This window comes from Schistocerca piceifrons, chromosome 6, assembly GCF_021461385.2.
Source record: "Schistocerca piceifrons isolate TAMUIC-IGC-003096 chromosome 6, iqSchPice1.1, whole genome shotgun sequence".
Taxonomy (NCBI): Eukaryota; Metazoa; Arthropoda; class Insecta; order Orthoptera; family Acrididae; genus Schistocerca; species Schistocerca piceifrons.
This window is the reverse complement of record NC_060143.1, coordinates 127,715,379-127,732,519: the sequence shown is the minus strand read 5'-3', so window position 1 is coordinate 127,732,519 and position 17,141 is coordinate 127,715,379. Positions and strand designations below refer to the sequence as shown.

The 17,141-nt window shown below is 43.8% G+C and overlaps 1 protein-coding gene across 1 annotated transcript in view; it reads right to left on the bottom strand.

Annotated features, from left to right (window-relative positions):
- Positions 1-17,141, bottom strand: part of LOC124802742 (sodium-dependent noradrenaline transporter-like) — a 423,112-nt gene that overhangs the window by 243,325 nt on the left and 162,646 nt on the right. The window lies entirely within an intron of this gene.

The following is a 17,141-nucleotide window of genomic DNA, read 5'->3' as shown; positions in this document are numbered from 1 at the left end:
CAAATCAAATATTGGTGTTAGGGTCTTCTAGGTAGATTTCTACAATGTGATTTATCCTTGTATTTTCCGCACATAACAGTGCAGTAATGGATGTAGGTAATGCAACCTTCAGCTAGGTGAACGTGCGAGCGCTTGCAGCCAAGACCATGTGAGCCCGTATGTGTCTGTCGTCACAGAATACATTACCAGGCTGCTTCGTAGTTATCAGGGGTAAAAAGCAGCCAGAAAGACTTTGTCTGCAATTTATAAAATAACGACACTAACGAGGGGGCCTTCGATACTAACCCTCGGCGACTTTCTTCAGACTTACGTGATTTTAACGGCAATGCTTGGATTTCAATATCCTACAGATTTGAAGATTACAAGAGTTTTGAGTACGGCTTAGCATAAAACATTTCTTTCACATTAATGAAGTCGTTGGTTTTCCTTGTTCGTTTATTTAATTCTTATAAATGCGCCACCATAAAGGTCTTTTAAGTGACCATTCACTTACTCCTCAATCTTTCTAAAGCATAACGATCGAAACATGCAAACACTCACAGATGTTAAATATTGAATATAACAGAAATAAAGCTATGAGGCTTCCTCAGTATTCAATGCTTCTAGTGACAGATTGTTATCCTGATTCACTTGCATTAAATTTTATTGAATTCCTTACTTATGAAGTATTGTTTTCAAGATACTACCAAGTTTTCCGTTATTATTGCTTCTAGTATATTTTTGTAGAAATCAACTTCGATATAAAATTTGTATTTCTCGTATGAACCTAAATCCTCTTTTCTACATCACATAATTAATAAAGCTGCCACAGAACTACATAATAATAATATTCTATTGTGTTGTGAAATAATCTCGTCTGGTGCAATTAGTTCGACCACAGTGATGCACCTCCCTTTCCTTCCTTCACACCATTCCATATGGTACTGTAACACCTGCACGAAAGCCGACTAGTCCTATGGCATGCAAACTGTCATTTGTTATTACATGTATAATATCATTGGCCGGTAAACTGCTGGCGACTATGTTTATATGTTTTATACTTTACAGTGCTCGGAAATGTAATTTTTAAACACGATTTTCTGTTGTGCTGCTGTAGGAAATTAATGTCCATGCACTGCTTCAAATAACATAAGTAGGCAAAAGGTCGATAAGATCCAGTTCGTCATATCCCATTATAAGCGTCTAAGGTCATGTAAGGAACTGCAGTAGTTGAGAGAGGAATGAGGCAGGTATTCAATCTGAACATAAAGCACCTAGTAAAGGGAATTAAGGAGAAATTTAGATATGGCATTTCAAGGTTTGTGGTGTCGAAATATTTCAGTCAGGCTGGATAAATGACTTGGAAGATCAGTTGACTGGAATGGTCAGTGTCCTGGAAAGAGGTTAATGTACATAAATACATGTAATCTAGTTGATGCTGAGGGATTGGGATTATCGAATTAGACACTGAAAACAGTAGACGGGGCTTGCTATTTGTACAGCAGTGCAACGTATGTTGATAAACGTAAAGAATGTTTATAATGTAAGCTGGAAACTGCAAGAAAAATTTTCCTCATAAACAGAACAATGACGTCGAATATAATGTGTTAGCAGAGATTTTCTGTAATCGTCTGTTTGGAATGTAGCCTTGGATGGAAGTGAAATATTGACATTAAACAGAACAGAAATAAGGAGGACAGAAGATTTTGAAAATTGTGTTATGGAACAATGCTGAAAATTAAATACATTTACCGAATAAAAATGAGGCAGTACTGAATCGAGCTGGGGAGGAGAGAAATTTGTGGCACAACTTGACCTGAAGAAGGGATCGCTTGAAAGGATACTTTCTGAAGCGTCAAGGAATGATTTGTTTGCTAGTGTGAAAAAGGGACGGAGGGCATTGGTGCTGCGTTCACCAAACAGACTTTGTGTCCAACATAAAAGTGGGTGGAAGAGAACACCCTAACACAGAAAATAGTTGCTTTTACTTAGGGGGCTTGTTAAGTATGCAGTAACTAATTAGTGTGGTATCACCCCACGGGTGTTGTGAAGTTGGTAAAGGAATGGCCAGTTTCTATCTGACGCCGACAGCAGTCATGTGGGATCTGGCGGATCCAGTGGTCCGTGCCCGCTGAGCCACATCGCCAGTGACTCTGTATCACGAGCGCCCTCTGCCGCCATGACATAGGATGGCTGGCGGCAGCTGCTCACCCCACTTGTGCTTGGAACCTTATAGCTACGACACCATCATTTACGTGTAGTACAGTGAGCCTTATCCTAGAGCTGGACTCTAATTCCTTCTGGGTTGTTTGTAATGAATCTTCTTACCCTTGGAGAAATACAGGTTAGGTAAATCTTCCATATACTGTGTTAACTTGTTCGTTAATGATTTCCGCTCCTGTCGAACTTTCCTACGATGACATTTGCCGTAACACTCTCGCCCACCTCTCCTTATTGCTGTGTATGAAGCAGTGCACAACAATCATCTCCATAAAAGGGCAAAGTTGTGTTAGTGGAATTACTACGGAGGAATGTTGGCAAAATAGATTGAGACCCAAATAACAACAATTTATTAAAATCTTGATGTACTGTTTGAGTATAGTAATGGAGTGTGACAGTTTTGTTACCGTTCGTCAACCTTGAACATTCGTCCAGTTTCTGATTATAGTGTCGATGGTTAACTAAACTAGTAGGATGTCCAGTCGGGATCTGCTGGTGGTGAGAGCAGATAAGTCATGGTGCTTTTTGGCTACACATACTCTGCGGCACTGTGGGACTGTGGTGACAGTGACAGTGACAGATGAGTGGAGCTGTGAGCCCGCGTAAGTCGTCCGTTGGCGGACGCATGTTCATTTTCGAACTGTTTGCGTGGCGTCAGGCGGAACACAATATAGTTCGCGTTTTTAGCGCCCTCTATGGCGTCGGACCGCAACTATAGCGAATGGATAGGACTATTTAAATGACGTATGGAGAAGGCATAACATTATATGCACCCTCTTTGGCCTCAGACCATAACTGTGTGTAGGCACACTGGACACTGGTCTTGCCATGTATCCCTCTGTTTGTGTAGTGCAGTGTACCGTCTCTATCGGCGGACACAGTATTGGCGGGTAAAAATGTAGACCGCCGGCCGAAGTGGCCGTGCGGTTAAAGGCGCTGCAGTCTGGAACCGCAAGACCGCTACGGTCGCAGGTTCGAATCCTGCCTCGGGCATGGATGTTTGTGATGTCCTTAGGTTAGTTAGGTTTAACTATTTCTAAGTTCTAGGGGACTAATGACCTCAGCAGTTGAGTCCCATAGTGCTCAGAACCATTTGAACCATTTTTGAAATGTAGACCAAGCTTGAATACAGTAAGGGAAAAGGAAGGAAGATTGGGTTTAAAGCTCCCGTCGACATTGAGGTCATCAGAGACGGAAAACAATGTTTTTTATAGTTTTTCCCCGTTGGTTCAAAGCGGCGCTGCAACCCTTATGAAGTTCTCGATCCACACTCCCCTGGAGAATAAAACTGGAAACTAGTATCTAATCAGACAGTCGACAAACTATCAAATCTCTGTTTTATGGAGGCGTGCTTACAGAAAGTTAAATGGAATACTATTTCATGAGGAAAGTGTAACCAGTCTGGTAAATTTCTAAGAAAGGTTGGTGCAAGTGCTGGTAATGCTTTTTTTCTACGACACGAACTGAAGAGAAACGTATAGTTCTCAGTCAGGGTAAAATTACTACTAAACGAACCGTCTGTGATGAAATCATTAGAGATGGTGTTAGCGCGACGTGCTGTCCAGGATTTGGAAGAAAACGAGTACTGAGTCGTTATTTAACTTTTTCAGCTGAAGATTCAAGTGCTCAGAGAAAACAACTTTCGGATCAATTTCAACAGCCAGAGTCCTCGTATTTAACATTTTTTTAATGGATAAACGATATGAAACGTTGATGTACAAGCACTGATGTTGAAGGGAGCTCCGCTCGAGCAGTCTGCAAACAGGAAACCACTGAAACAAGACTTTATGTTATAACCGGACGTAACTACAGTCGTTCGACCATGACTGTCTGTTTATTTGACAGCCATGGGAGTTGACTCATCTGCACTACAACTTATGAACTACACTGAAAAGCCAAAGAAACTGGTACACCTACCTAATATCGCGCAGGGCCCCCGCGAGCACGCAGAAGTGCAGCAACACGATGTGACATGGACTGTACTATTCGCTGACGTAGGGCTGGAGCGAATTGACATCACGAACCCTGCAGGCTGTCCATAAATTCGTAAGGAGTGGAGATCTCTTCTGAACAGCTTGTTGCAAGGCATCCCAGATATGGTCAATAATGTTAATGTCTGGGGAGTTTGGTGGCCAGCGGAAGTGTTTAAACTAAGAAGAGTGTTTCTGGAGCCACTATGTAGTAATTCTGGACGTGTGAGGTGTCGCATCGTCCTTCTGGAGTTGCCCAACTCTTCCGGAATGCACAATGGACACGAATGGATGCAGGTGATCAGACAGGATGCTTACGTACGTGTCACCTGTCAGAGTCGTAGCTAGACGTATCCGGGGTCCCATATCACTCCAACTGCAAACGCCCCACATCATTACAGAGCCTCCACCAGCTTGGACAGTCCCCTGCTGACAAAAAATGGTTCAAATGGCTCTGAGCACTATGGGACTTAACATCTGTGGTCATCAGTCCCCTAGAACTTAGAACTACTTAAACCAGCTAACCTAAGGACATCACACACATCCATGCCCGAGGCAGGATTCGAACCTGCGACCGTAGCAGTCGCGCGGTTCTGGACTGCGCGCCTAGTACCGCTAGACCACCGCGGCCGGCCCCTGCTGACATGTAACGTCCATGGATTCATGAGGTTGTCTCCACAGCCGTACACGTCCATTCGCTCGATACAATTTGAAACGAGACTCGTCCAACCAGGCAACATGTTTCCACTTATCAACAGTCCAATATTGGTGTTGACAGTCAAAGGTGAGGCGTAAAGCTTTTTGTCATGCAGTCATCAAGGGTACACGAGTGAGCCCTCGGCTCCGAAAGCCCATAACGGTGATGTTTCGTTGAATGGTTCGCACGCTGACACCTGTCAATGGCCCAGTATTGAAATCTGGAGCAATCTGCGGATGGGTTGCACTTCTGTCACGTTGAACGATTCTCTTCAGTCGCCGTTGGTCGTGTCCTTGTAGGATCTGTTTCCGGTCGCAGCGATGTTGGAAATTTGATGTCTTAAAGGATTCCTGATATTCACGTAAAGAAATATGTATGTTTTAACTGGACCACTTTTTTCGCTTTGTGATAGATGGTGCCGTAATAGCCCCAAACGGATAAGTATGTGGTATTACGTAACATTCCGCCAGTGCGGACGGTATTTGCTTCGTGATACATTACCCGTGTTAAAATGGACCGTTTACCAATTGCGGAAAAGGTCGATATCGTGTTGATGTATGGCTATTGTGATCAAAATCCCCAACGGGTGTGTGCTATGTATGCTGCTCGGTATCGTGGACGACATCATCCAAGCATCCGGACCGTTCGCCGGATAGTTACGTTATTTAAGGAAACAGGAAGTGTTCACCCACATGTGAAACGTCAGCCACAACCTGCAATATATGATGATGCCCAAGTAGGTATTTTTGCTGCTTTCGCGGCTAATCCGCACATCAGTAGCAGACAAATTGCGCGAGAATCGGGAATCTCAAAAACGTCGGTGTTGAGAATCTACAACATTGAGTGCACCCGTCCCATATTTCTATGCTCCAGTAATTGCATGGCGACGACTTTGAACGTCGTGTACAGTTCTGCCACTGGGCACAAGACAAATTACGGGACGATGACAGATTTTTTGCACACGTTCTATATAGCGACGAAGCGTCATTCACCAACAGCGGTAACGTAACCCGGCATAATATGCACTATTGGGCAACGGAAAATCCACGATGGCTGCGACAAGTGGAACATCAGCGACCTTGGCGGGTTAATGTATGGTGCGGCATTATGGAGGAAGGATAATTGGCCCCCATTTTATCTATGGCTATCTAAATGGTGCAATGTATGCTGGTTTCCTACGTAATGTTCTACCGATGTTACTACAAGATGTTTCACTGCATGACAGAATGGCGATGTACTTCCAACATGATGGATGTCCGGCATATAGCTCGCGTGCGGTTGAAGCGATATTGAATAGCGTATTTCATGACAGGTGGATTGGTCGTCGAAGCACCATACCATGGCCCGCACGGTCACCGGATCTGACGTCGCCGGATTTCTTTCTGTGGGGAAGGCTGAAGGATATATTCTATCGTGATCCACCGACAGCGCCTGACAACATGCGTCAGCGCATTGTCAATGCTTGTGCGACCATAACGGAAGGCGAACTACTCGCTGTTGAGAGGATGTCGTTGCACGTATTGCCAAATGGGACATCATTTTGAGCATTTATTGCGTTAATGTGGTATTTACAGGTAATCACACTGTAACAGCATGCGTTCTCAGATATGATAAGTTCACAAAGGTACATGTATCACATTGGAACAACCGAAATAAGATGTTCAAACGTACCTACGTTCTGTATTTTAATTTAAAAAACCTACCTGTTACCAACTGTTCGTCTAAAATTGTGAGCCATATGCTTGTGACTATTACAGCGCCATTTATCACAAAGCGAAAAATGTGGTCCAACTAAAACATTCATATTTCTTTACGTACTACACGAAAATGTAATAAAAATGGGGGTTCCTATTTAAAAAAAACGCAGTTGATATCCGTTTGACCTATGGCAGCGCCATCTAGCGGGCCAACCATAGCGCCATCTGGTTTCCTCCTTCAAGCTAGACAAGTTTCGTTCTTTGTAGTTTTTCGTTTGAGGCTTACTTCGTGAGATATTTGGCCCTGTCACGATCAATGGACCACCCTGTATAGGCGTTGCCGACCGCAGCGCCGTATTTTGCTTATGTACATATCTTTGTTTTTGTATAAGCATACCTATGCCAGTTTCTCTGGCGCTTTAGTGTATTAGCTCCCTTTATTACTTCAATGATAAAAAGACTTACTTAAGTCGATGCAATTCTTTTTAACAGGAGTGCTTGATAATCTACAACTGTCAGTGACTATGGACGCGTCACCTGATGCACTAATTAACAAACCGTTCTTTTTAAGTACGATGTTCAACATTTACAAAAGTATGTTTCCATCTGAAACTTGAGAAACTCTCTACACCTACTGGATGATGTTGACTGTTTCATCTGAGGTCATAGACTGTGGAGAGCACGTCCATGCTCGGCTCTATATTGACCTCCGTGTGAGGGTGCTACAGTGCTGAGAGAGAGCGCGTGTCTTTATGTCTTCTTCAGCCTCTCACATTCGTTGTTGTGGATTGCAGCGAACACCTTTGACGTCTGTGGTATCGATACGCATTGCCGACTTCGGTGTGGCGCCGTTATCTTTCGACGACAGCACAATGTATCTGTTAATGAAAGGCGCAAAAGGAATTTGTGCGAAATAGGTCCTATTACTACTGTCTGAACTGAATGGGAACTCTACACACATCATCCAAAGATGTGAAAGGACCTTTTGTACCCTGGATGCAAAGACTGATAACTTTTGATCTGAATAAGACGCATACAAATATTTCAGTGTAGATCTGGCAATGCCTAGATGTAATCTGTAGGATGTTTTGCACGCGTCAGTGACTGTGAGTCGAAACTGTATCTGTCTTCATTTTTGTGTAAACAATTTTAGACGTGACTGAGTTCAGTCTATAAGGAAAACACTGTTTTGTCGACTTGTTTACTTCTTTCTTGTGGGAGGAGGAGGTTGTTGGGGGTATGTCCACAGCGTAATCTGGATTCGGCTAAAGACACAATCTCAGGTGACTCCTGAGGTTCGCCTGATAGAATGAATAACTGAAAGGGCAGAAACATTGTCCTTCGCGAGATAGTCATAAAATTTTTACTATCACTTCTTAAAACTGAAGTAACGTAATGAATTTCTTGTTCGCTTGCAGCTGTAGTCTTGGTACACGCTGACAGTACCGTCACAGTAACTTATCAACCCACTAGAGTCAATATGTTACAGTTATTACGTGGCGTGTGGTGAGAAAAGTAGACAACGCAGAAAGAAGTGGCGGGCCATCTCTCTGTGAAGAATCGGAATCGCAACAAAAGTGAAGCAAGCTTTTGTTTCCAGAAGAATTGTTGTTGTTGTGGTCTTCAGTCCAGAGACTGGTTTTGGCTGGCCGGAGTGGCCGTGCGGTTCTAGGCGCTACAGTCTGGAACCGAGCGACCACTACGGTCGCAGGTTCGAATCCTGCCTCGGGCATGGATGTGTGTGATGTCCTTACGTTATTTAGGTTTAATTAGCTCTAAGTTCTAGGCGACTGATGACCTGAGACGTTAAGTCGCATAGTGCTCAGAGCCATTTGAACCAGAGACTGGTTTGATGCAGCTCTCCATGCTACTCTATCCTGGGCAAGCTTCTTCATCTCCAAGTACCTACTGCAACCTACATCCTTCTGAATCTGTTTAGTGTATTCATCTCTTGGTCTCCCTCTTCGATTTTTACCGTCCATGCTGCGCTCCAATACTAAATTAGTGATCCCTTGATGCCTCTCCAATTCTATTCAATACCTCCCCATTAGTTATGTGATCTACCCATATAATCTTCAGCATTCTTCTGTAGCACCACATTTCGAAAGCGTCTATTCTCTTCCTGTCTAAACTATTTATCGTCCACGTTTCACTTCCATACATGGCTACACTCCATGCAAATACTTTCAGAAACGACTTCCTGACTTAAATCTATACTCGATGTTAACAAATTTCTCTTCTTCAGAAACGCTTTCCTTGCAATTGCCAGTCTACATTTTATATCCTCTCTACTTCGACCATCATTAGTTATTTAGCTCCCCAAATAGCAAAACTTCTTTACTACTTTAAGCGTATCATTTCCTAATTCCCTCAGCATCACCCGATTTAATTCTACTACATTCCATTATTTTCGTTTCGCTTTTGTTGATGTTCATCTTATATCTTCCTTTCAGGACACTGTCCATTCCGTTCAAAATTATTATGTTTTAACAATCACGATAAATTCACAGAAGCCAACCTCGCAACTAAAGAGGAGCGAGTGGAATGGCTATACGTTGGTTGGGGAGAGATGGGGGGGAGGGGAGGGGGGACAGGGCAAACAGCCAACATGGTATACGAGCGGAAGTAACCCAAGACAATATCCCAGGGACCCTCTTGTTTAATCAATGTTTAATCAATGACTTCCCAGCTACACAAAACACGATGGTAGCCATCTATGCGGATGAAACAGCTATCCTAGTGCAACGACTGGAAATCGCCAAACATTAATTCACGATTAAAGACAGCACTCAGAACTGTCTATCCTTGGTTAGAGTGATGGCGTGTTAAAGCAGACGTCGACAAGAGCAAGGCTGTTCTGTTAACACACAAATCGAAATGTCTGCACAAACATCAAAACTGCAGACAAATAACACTACACACACGCACAATACGGTTCTGTAAGAAAGTGAGACACTTCGGTGTCTAACTGGACCAGAAACTTACATGAGGATACCACACTGAATACGTGACCAACCGAGATAACGCTTTACCCTATGCTCAACAGGCAAAGCACCCGGAATAGTTCCATGTACACAACACTAATTCGACCACTGATGACGTATGCACCTCCAGTCTGGGGATACGCGTCTCCAACGCGCCTGCGCCGCCTGGAGGTCATACAGAACAAAGCGCTACGTATCATAAGCAACGCTCCACGATACACACGCACTGCAGTCTTTCACAGAGAATACTGCCTTGAGATTCTCACGGAGGTACTGAAAAAAAAACCTCGGCACTTGACTGTACAGGGAAACGAGATACTCGAACAATCCTTTAATCCCGAACCTGGGAAACTACGATCACAATCATAGGTGGAAACACAACCGTCCACAAGCACTTTTAGTTAAGGACAATTAACCATCTACAGGTAGTACAAACACACAGATATGGCAACTACTGTTGAACTCCTGCAGCATAGCAAAACTAACTGGCATTGCCAGTTGTAAACTAGTCGACTAACCAGCAACACCGGGAAGCAGTATTGCACACTAAACGCCACTAAAATCTGTACACAGTGACAAATTTATGTCAAATCGACCACTTATGCAGGGTGTTAAAAAAAAACCTTACAACTTTGTATATTCATATAAATGAATTCGTAGTACCTACAGAGGTCAATTTGTAGAGAAATACATCAAGTTTTGTCACGCGTAATCCCCTAGTGCCAAATCGCACCGTAAGGGGCGCTAGCGGCAGTTGCGTTAAAGTGGCTGCCTTCACTGGACCCGAGCGTGCTAGCCGTGTGGTTTGGTTTGAAGAATCGAAGTCGGCCAAAACAGTTCAGCGTAATTTCTGTAGCAAGTACGTCAAAGATCCTCCTCAATTTATGATTGGCATAAATGTTTTGTAGAAACGGGGTGCTCTGTAAGACATGGGGAATCATCAGGTCGTCCAAGGATATCTGGCCGGCCGCGGTGGCCGAGCGGTTCTAGGTGCTTCAGTCCGGAACCGCACGACTGCTACGGTCACAGGTTCGAATCCTGCCTCGGGCATGGATGTGTGTGCTGTCATTAGGTTAGTTCGGTTTAAGTAGTTCTACGTTATAGGGCACTGATGACCTCAGATGTTAAGTCCCATAGTGCTCAGAGCCATTAGAACCATTTTTTGAAGAACATCTGACGACGTTGTTGAGCGAATGAGACAACGTTTTGTCAACTGTCCTACGAAATCTACCCGGCTTGCATCTCGCGAACTGCAAATCCCACATACCAGTTTGGCGTGTGTTGAGAAACCGTTTGCATTTGAAACCGTACAGATTGACGATCGTACAAGCAATAAAAGACACTGATAAAATTGCTCGCAAGAACTTTTGTGCGGATATGTTACACCGATTACATGAGAATGAACATTTCTTGGACTAAATCATCTTTTCTGACGAGTCGACTTTTCACTTAAGTGGCAAGGTTAACATACACAACTGTAGGGTTTGGGCAGTAAAAATCCACACCAAACATTGGAACATGTTAGTGATACATCTAAACTGAATGTTTTTGTGCATTGAGCAAGAAGAAAGTGTACGGCACCTTTTTTTCTGTGAGAGAGCCATCAACGGGATAGTGTACCTGGTTATGTTACAACAATGTTTGATACCACAGATCGGTGAGGATGACCAAGAACGACATGTTTACTTAATGCAAGATGGTGCATCACCCCACTACCTGGCTGACGTCCGGGATTTTCTCAGTGACCGCTTTCCAGGTCAATGGATTGGCCGTGATGCGCCAACTGCATGGCCCCCACGTTCCCCACACATGAAACCACTCGATTTTTTTATCGGGATTCATCAAGGATATTGTCTTTGTACCTCCTGTGCTGGCTTCTATACCTGATCTTAGAACAAGAATTGACGCCACCACTGAGCAAGTTACACCTGCAATGCTACAGCTTGTCTGGGAAAAAATCGACTTGCGGTGGAATGCGTGCAGGATAATCAACGGAAGCCACATACATCTCTAGTTTAAGGTAAAAGAACTTGATGTGTTTCGCTACAAAATAACACTGTATTATTTTCAATAAATTTGTATGAATTTTTAACGTTGTTGAGTCCTTTTTGAAACAGCCTGTACAACAATCTTGGCACGTTACAGGTACAGACGCTACAGCTGACCCAGGAGAGTCATAGGTACGCAGCCCAGCAATACCCTTCCTCGATAAGATTGACATTTTTTATGACGACGGAACCTACGCCAAAGGTAGCTAGCATTGCACGATACCCGAAACAAACAACAATCTCACCCTTTCATGATCTGTCGCAGATAGCAAGAAAACCAGTGTTGCTCTTAATATCCGACCAGACTATCGCAGAAGTTGTTTTCCCCTCTGCCCCTGAAAGCGTTACACTATGTTCGCTTTTTGTCCACTATCTCTGATGTGGCCTCCTCCACCAGAAATCACGGCGCCTAGAGTATCAGCAGCCAATCTGACAGCCTGCAGCCGCGGGTTCCCCGTCTCGCAGGCACACCGAAGCTCTACACAACCGACAGGCAATATTGATGAACGGCCACAACAACAACCACAACAACAACACCACAGCAAAGACGCCAGCGGCCACCAGGGGCCACTACCGGCCCACATAAACATAAAGAAGTGGTCGCTGCAGATCCCGGAACTATTTGCACATGTCAAACCACGTGATGGAAAATAGTTCCGAGGTACCCATCCGGCGAAGCCCTATAAAGGCCGGCGCTCGGCCGCACATCGGCAGTCCATCGACCGCCAGCAAACATGGATAGCTGCCGTCCCGGCAGCCCGGCTTGGATCTTCTCACTGATCTCTGGATTAGGCTTGGTATATCGGAGAAGTCTCTGGCGGAGACTAGTAGGAAATTTCAGCTGTTTTCTATATTATTCTTGTATGTAGTTGTGATTCGAAGACTGATCACTGTTTTGTGTTGGTGTTATACTTTGAGAATTTGTTTTGGTTAATTGAACAGTTTTCAGACTTTGATCGTTAGTTTCTTCTACTTACGCAGACATATCAATCTCCTCCATGCGACCGCATTACTGCATAACCTTGTCCACTCGTACGGACAACATGACGGCCCCACATCTCGTGAAGTTCTCGATTAGTAACTAACAAATATGGAGGTGACAGTAGATCTTTTTATATGGTAACCACGTCGGCGTGGAGGGGCGCCACCCTTTAATAAAAAAAAATAGTAAAAAATTTCAAAAGCGGTCATGGATTATCTTTCAACGTCTTGCTTCACAATTTTGAACGTTAAAAACATAGGCTTGCGCTGGATCCAGAGTCTTCTCACATCCATTCACACAGCCCACAGAACCGAGTCAACAGCGGTAATGTAAGGGGCCAATCCAGATGACTTCTTTAGTCACCTAATCATGGTGGAAGAGTGCTGGGTGTATCACAATGACCCCAGATCAAAGGAACAAGGCAATCAGTGGAAACATGTGGATTCAGCACGCCCAAAAAACAAGAGGGCTCAATCATCATCGGACAAGCACGTCTGGGGGCAAACCTTCGAAGTAGCATACTACCGAAATCCACTGACAAGGTTTCGCGAGGTTGTCAAGACGAAACCGTCCAAAGGGGTGTTTTCGCTCCGCGGCTACGCGTTATTTCATTCTGCACAGAACACAGTGACACTTGTTCCTTCTTTGGGCTGTCAAATTTTGCCTCACAGCCTGTATTCTCCTGAAACGGAAACAAGTGGATTTCTTCTCTTTCCACGGACGAAAAACCGCTATGCAACAGCCATATCCAGAAAGGCGAGGAGGTGAGCTTCGACTTCGAACGCTTCTGGAACAGACGACATGCTTTATACAAGTGAGGCCTCCACCATCCATCGCTGGGAAAAAGGTATCTGAGTGAATGATGAATCTGTGACGATGTTCTGTCACCATCATCTAGTTCTATGGACACAGTTTCAATGCAGTAATTAAAACTTCGTGAATAGTCCTCGTACAGCTACCTGCTTTTCATAACAATGCACAAACCAACACAACAGCAGCCACTATAGGAAAATTTGATGAGGTTGTACTTAAGGTGGTTTCCTGTCTACCATATTCTTCCCACTATGTGGATTAACCTGTATCCTGTACAGAAAGTTTCGTTTGATGGGAAGAAATTTTGTTCTCATGAGGAAATGATCTTATCTGTGACACAATACAAATTGTTTGAAAAACATTCATCCTATTTCACAAGAATACAACTTCTGCATGAATTACGATAGAAACTTGAATGAACTGAAGCTTACGAATTGAACTAAAAACGTCAAACTTCAAAAGAATTTTTCTGTTTTATGTGTATGCACATACAGAGCTGTGGGGTACTTTTTGCAAATACCTTTAGGATCAAAGTTTTCATTCATCTATACCTATTTATACTAATGATAATTTAATGAAACAGTCATGACTGTCTGAACATGATTCTTCATAATTGATAGATGAATTTGACAGGAAACTTCAGCATAACGTGAAGCACCGTACAGGCTTTATTTGATCGAAACTGGATCACGGAAAGATATGTAGCAATTGAAAGGTTTATCCATTCTATCATTATAAATGCGAAAGTACCTGTGTCTGTTACGTTTCCACGACTAACCCGTTGAGCCAATTTCGATTAAATTTGCTATGGAGATAGGTTGAACCCTGAGGAAGAACAAAGGCTACTTTAGAAAGACTGTAGTCCAAGATACTTATTGATTTGAAGAACATTAGGCGAAATAGGAAAAGGTATTTACTCTCAGAAAAAGCTATTTACTAACTAACTTTTTTATCATTATACACTACTGGCCATTAAAATTGCTACACCAAGAAGAAATGCAGATGATAAACGGGTTTTCATTGGACAAATATATTATACTAGAACTGACATGTGATTCAATTTTCACGCAATTTCGGTGCATAGATCCTGAGAAATCAGTACCCAGAACAACCACCTCTGGCTTTAATAACGGCCTTGATACGCCTGGGCATTAAGTCAAACAGAGCTTGGATGGTGTGTACAGGTACAGCTGCCCATGTAGCTTCAACACGATACGACAGTCCATCAAGAGTAGTTACTGGCGTATTGTGACGAGCCAGTTGTTCGGCCACCATGGACCAGACGTTTTCAGTTGGTGAGAGATCTAGAGAAAGTGCCGGCCAGGCCAGCAGTCGAACATTTTCTGTATCCAGAAAGGCCCGCACAGGACCTGCAACATGCGGTCGTGCAGTATCCTGCTGAAATGTAGGGTTTCGCTGGGATCGAATAAAGGGTAGAGCCCCGGGCCGTAACATATCTGAAATGTAACGTCCACTGTTCAAAGTGCGGTCAATGCGAACAAGAGGTGACCGAGACGTGTAACCAATGGCACCCCATACCATCACGCCGGGTGATACGCCAGTATGGCGATGACGAATACACGCTTCCAATGTGCGTTGACATCGATGTCGCCAAACACGGATGCGACCATCATGATGCTATAAACATAACCTGGATTCATCCGAAAAAATTACGTTTTGCCATTCGTGCACCCAGGTTCGTCGTTGAGTACACCATCGCAGGCGCTCCTGTCTGTGATGCAGTGTCTAGGGTAACCGCAGGCATGGTCTCCGAGCTGATAGTCCCTGCTGCTGCAAACGTCGTCGAACTGTTCGTGCAGATGGTTGTTGTCTTGCAAACGTCCCCATCTGCTGTCTCAGGGATCGAGACGTGGCTGCACGATCCGTTACAGGCATACGGATAGATGTCTGTCATCTCGACTGCTAGTGATAAGAGGCCGTTGGGATCCAGCACCCTCCTGAACGCACCGATTCCATACCCTGCTAATACTCATTGGATCTCGACCAACACGAGCAGCAATGTCGCAATACGATAAACCGCAATCGCGATAGGCTACAATCCGACCTTTATCAAAGTCGGAAACGTGATGGTACGCATTTCTCCTCCTTACACGAGGCATCACAACAACGTTTCACCAGGCAACGCCGGTCAATTGCTGTTTGTGTATGAGAAATAGGGTGGAAACTTTCCTCATGTCAGCACGTTGTAGGTGTCGCCACCGGCGCCAACCTTGTGTGAATTCTCTGAAAAGCTAATTATTTGCATATCACAGCATCTTCTTCCAGTTGGTTAAATTTCGCGTCTATAGCACGTCTTCTTCGTGGTGTAGCACTTTTAATGGCCAGTAGTCTAATTTTGTGGAAATACTTTTATTGGTTGATATGTGTTACGTGATATGACTCAGTCATGAATACAATGCTTATATAATCTTCAATGGGTTTAATCCATACTTCCATATATTTGTTGCATAATGGACATGTTGAATAGTGTATAGCTACTTCAATAGCTGTTGCATAATGTACATGTTGAATAGTGTATAGCTACTTCAATAACTGTTGCATGATGTACATGTTGTATAAAGTATAGCTACTTCAATAGCACAATGCATAGGTGTATGCTCCTGCCTATGGTCATCTGTACATGCTGCTGGGCAGCGTCGCAGTGCATGCCACCACATTTTGCATTGGGACAGCTAGGGACGGGGTGAAAACGGGATGCGAATTACGAACAGTGCTTATAGGACAAGGAAAACATGTGAGGGTAGCTGATGTTGTTGCACAGTAGCTTATTCTCACTCATCATAACAAAGCTACTGCTACGTGAGTGCAGACGCATGTAACTGTTAGTGTTTCATAAATGTTCAATGTGATCTCCACTGGAGACACAATAAACATCAAGACGAAGTCAGGCTCGTCCCATACGTTGGCCTGCATGTCTGGAGTCACTACATTCACAAATGTTGCTGTGCCACGTCGCTATTCACCCGAAGTTGTAGGAAGGTGAGGCACGTAGATGGAGTCTTTTACTAAAACTCTCACAGCGTGAGATCAAGTGACCTTGGAGGCGACAGGTCGAATTCAACACCCTCACATAGATCTGTCGGGCTGTAGGGGGTGCTATCGACAATGTTCTACTATCGACGCAACCCGGGTTGCACAGATGTGATTGAATTGCACCTGTTGAAGCGGAGAACACAAGTCTTTTGTTACTATAATATCGCCGTCTGCGATAAACTCGCTGCTTGCAGTTGGCGGCAAGGGCAACTTTAGATTGGATGCGTAAGCTGAAATGTAGCCTAAGATTCTACCTTCATTCACGTAGCGGCTACAGCCATGTGGATGTGGATGAATCTTTTTTAAACATCCTGTATTAATAACGTACTGGAAAGGACCCGTTTCGATTGGTCTTTTTTTAAAATTTGTTTTCTGAATTGGAAAAAAAGCTTGCAACTAATCATCTCGTTCGCATAACATCTACCTTCCACAAAACGTATTCTTATAAACTGAATTAGACGTTCTGCTTTCGGCTGCAAAGACGAATAAGATTAGTGGTTGTCGAAACCGTTGGGTATAGCTGTTTGTGCGGGGAATAAGGTTCCTTTGAATTCACTCTGTCCATTGGAATGTTTGTCCCTATGCTGTATTGATATACAATACGGGAAACTGGGACTTTCTAAAGCTGAATCTGTGAGTGGAATTCGTGGTGTGAGTGCTGACTTGCATTTTTCGTTTCCGGTTAATATCTGCGAAT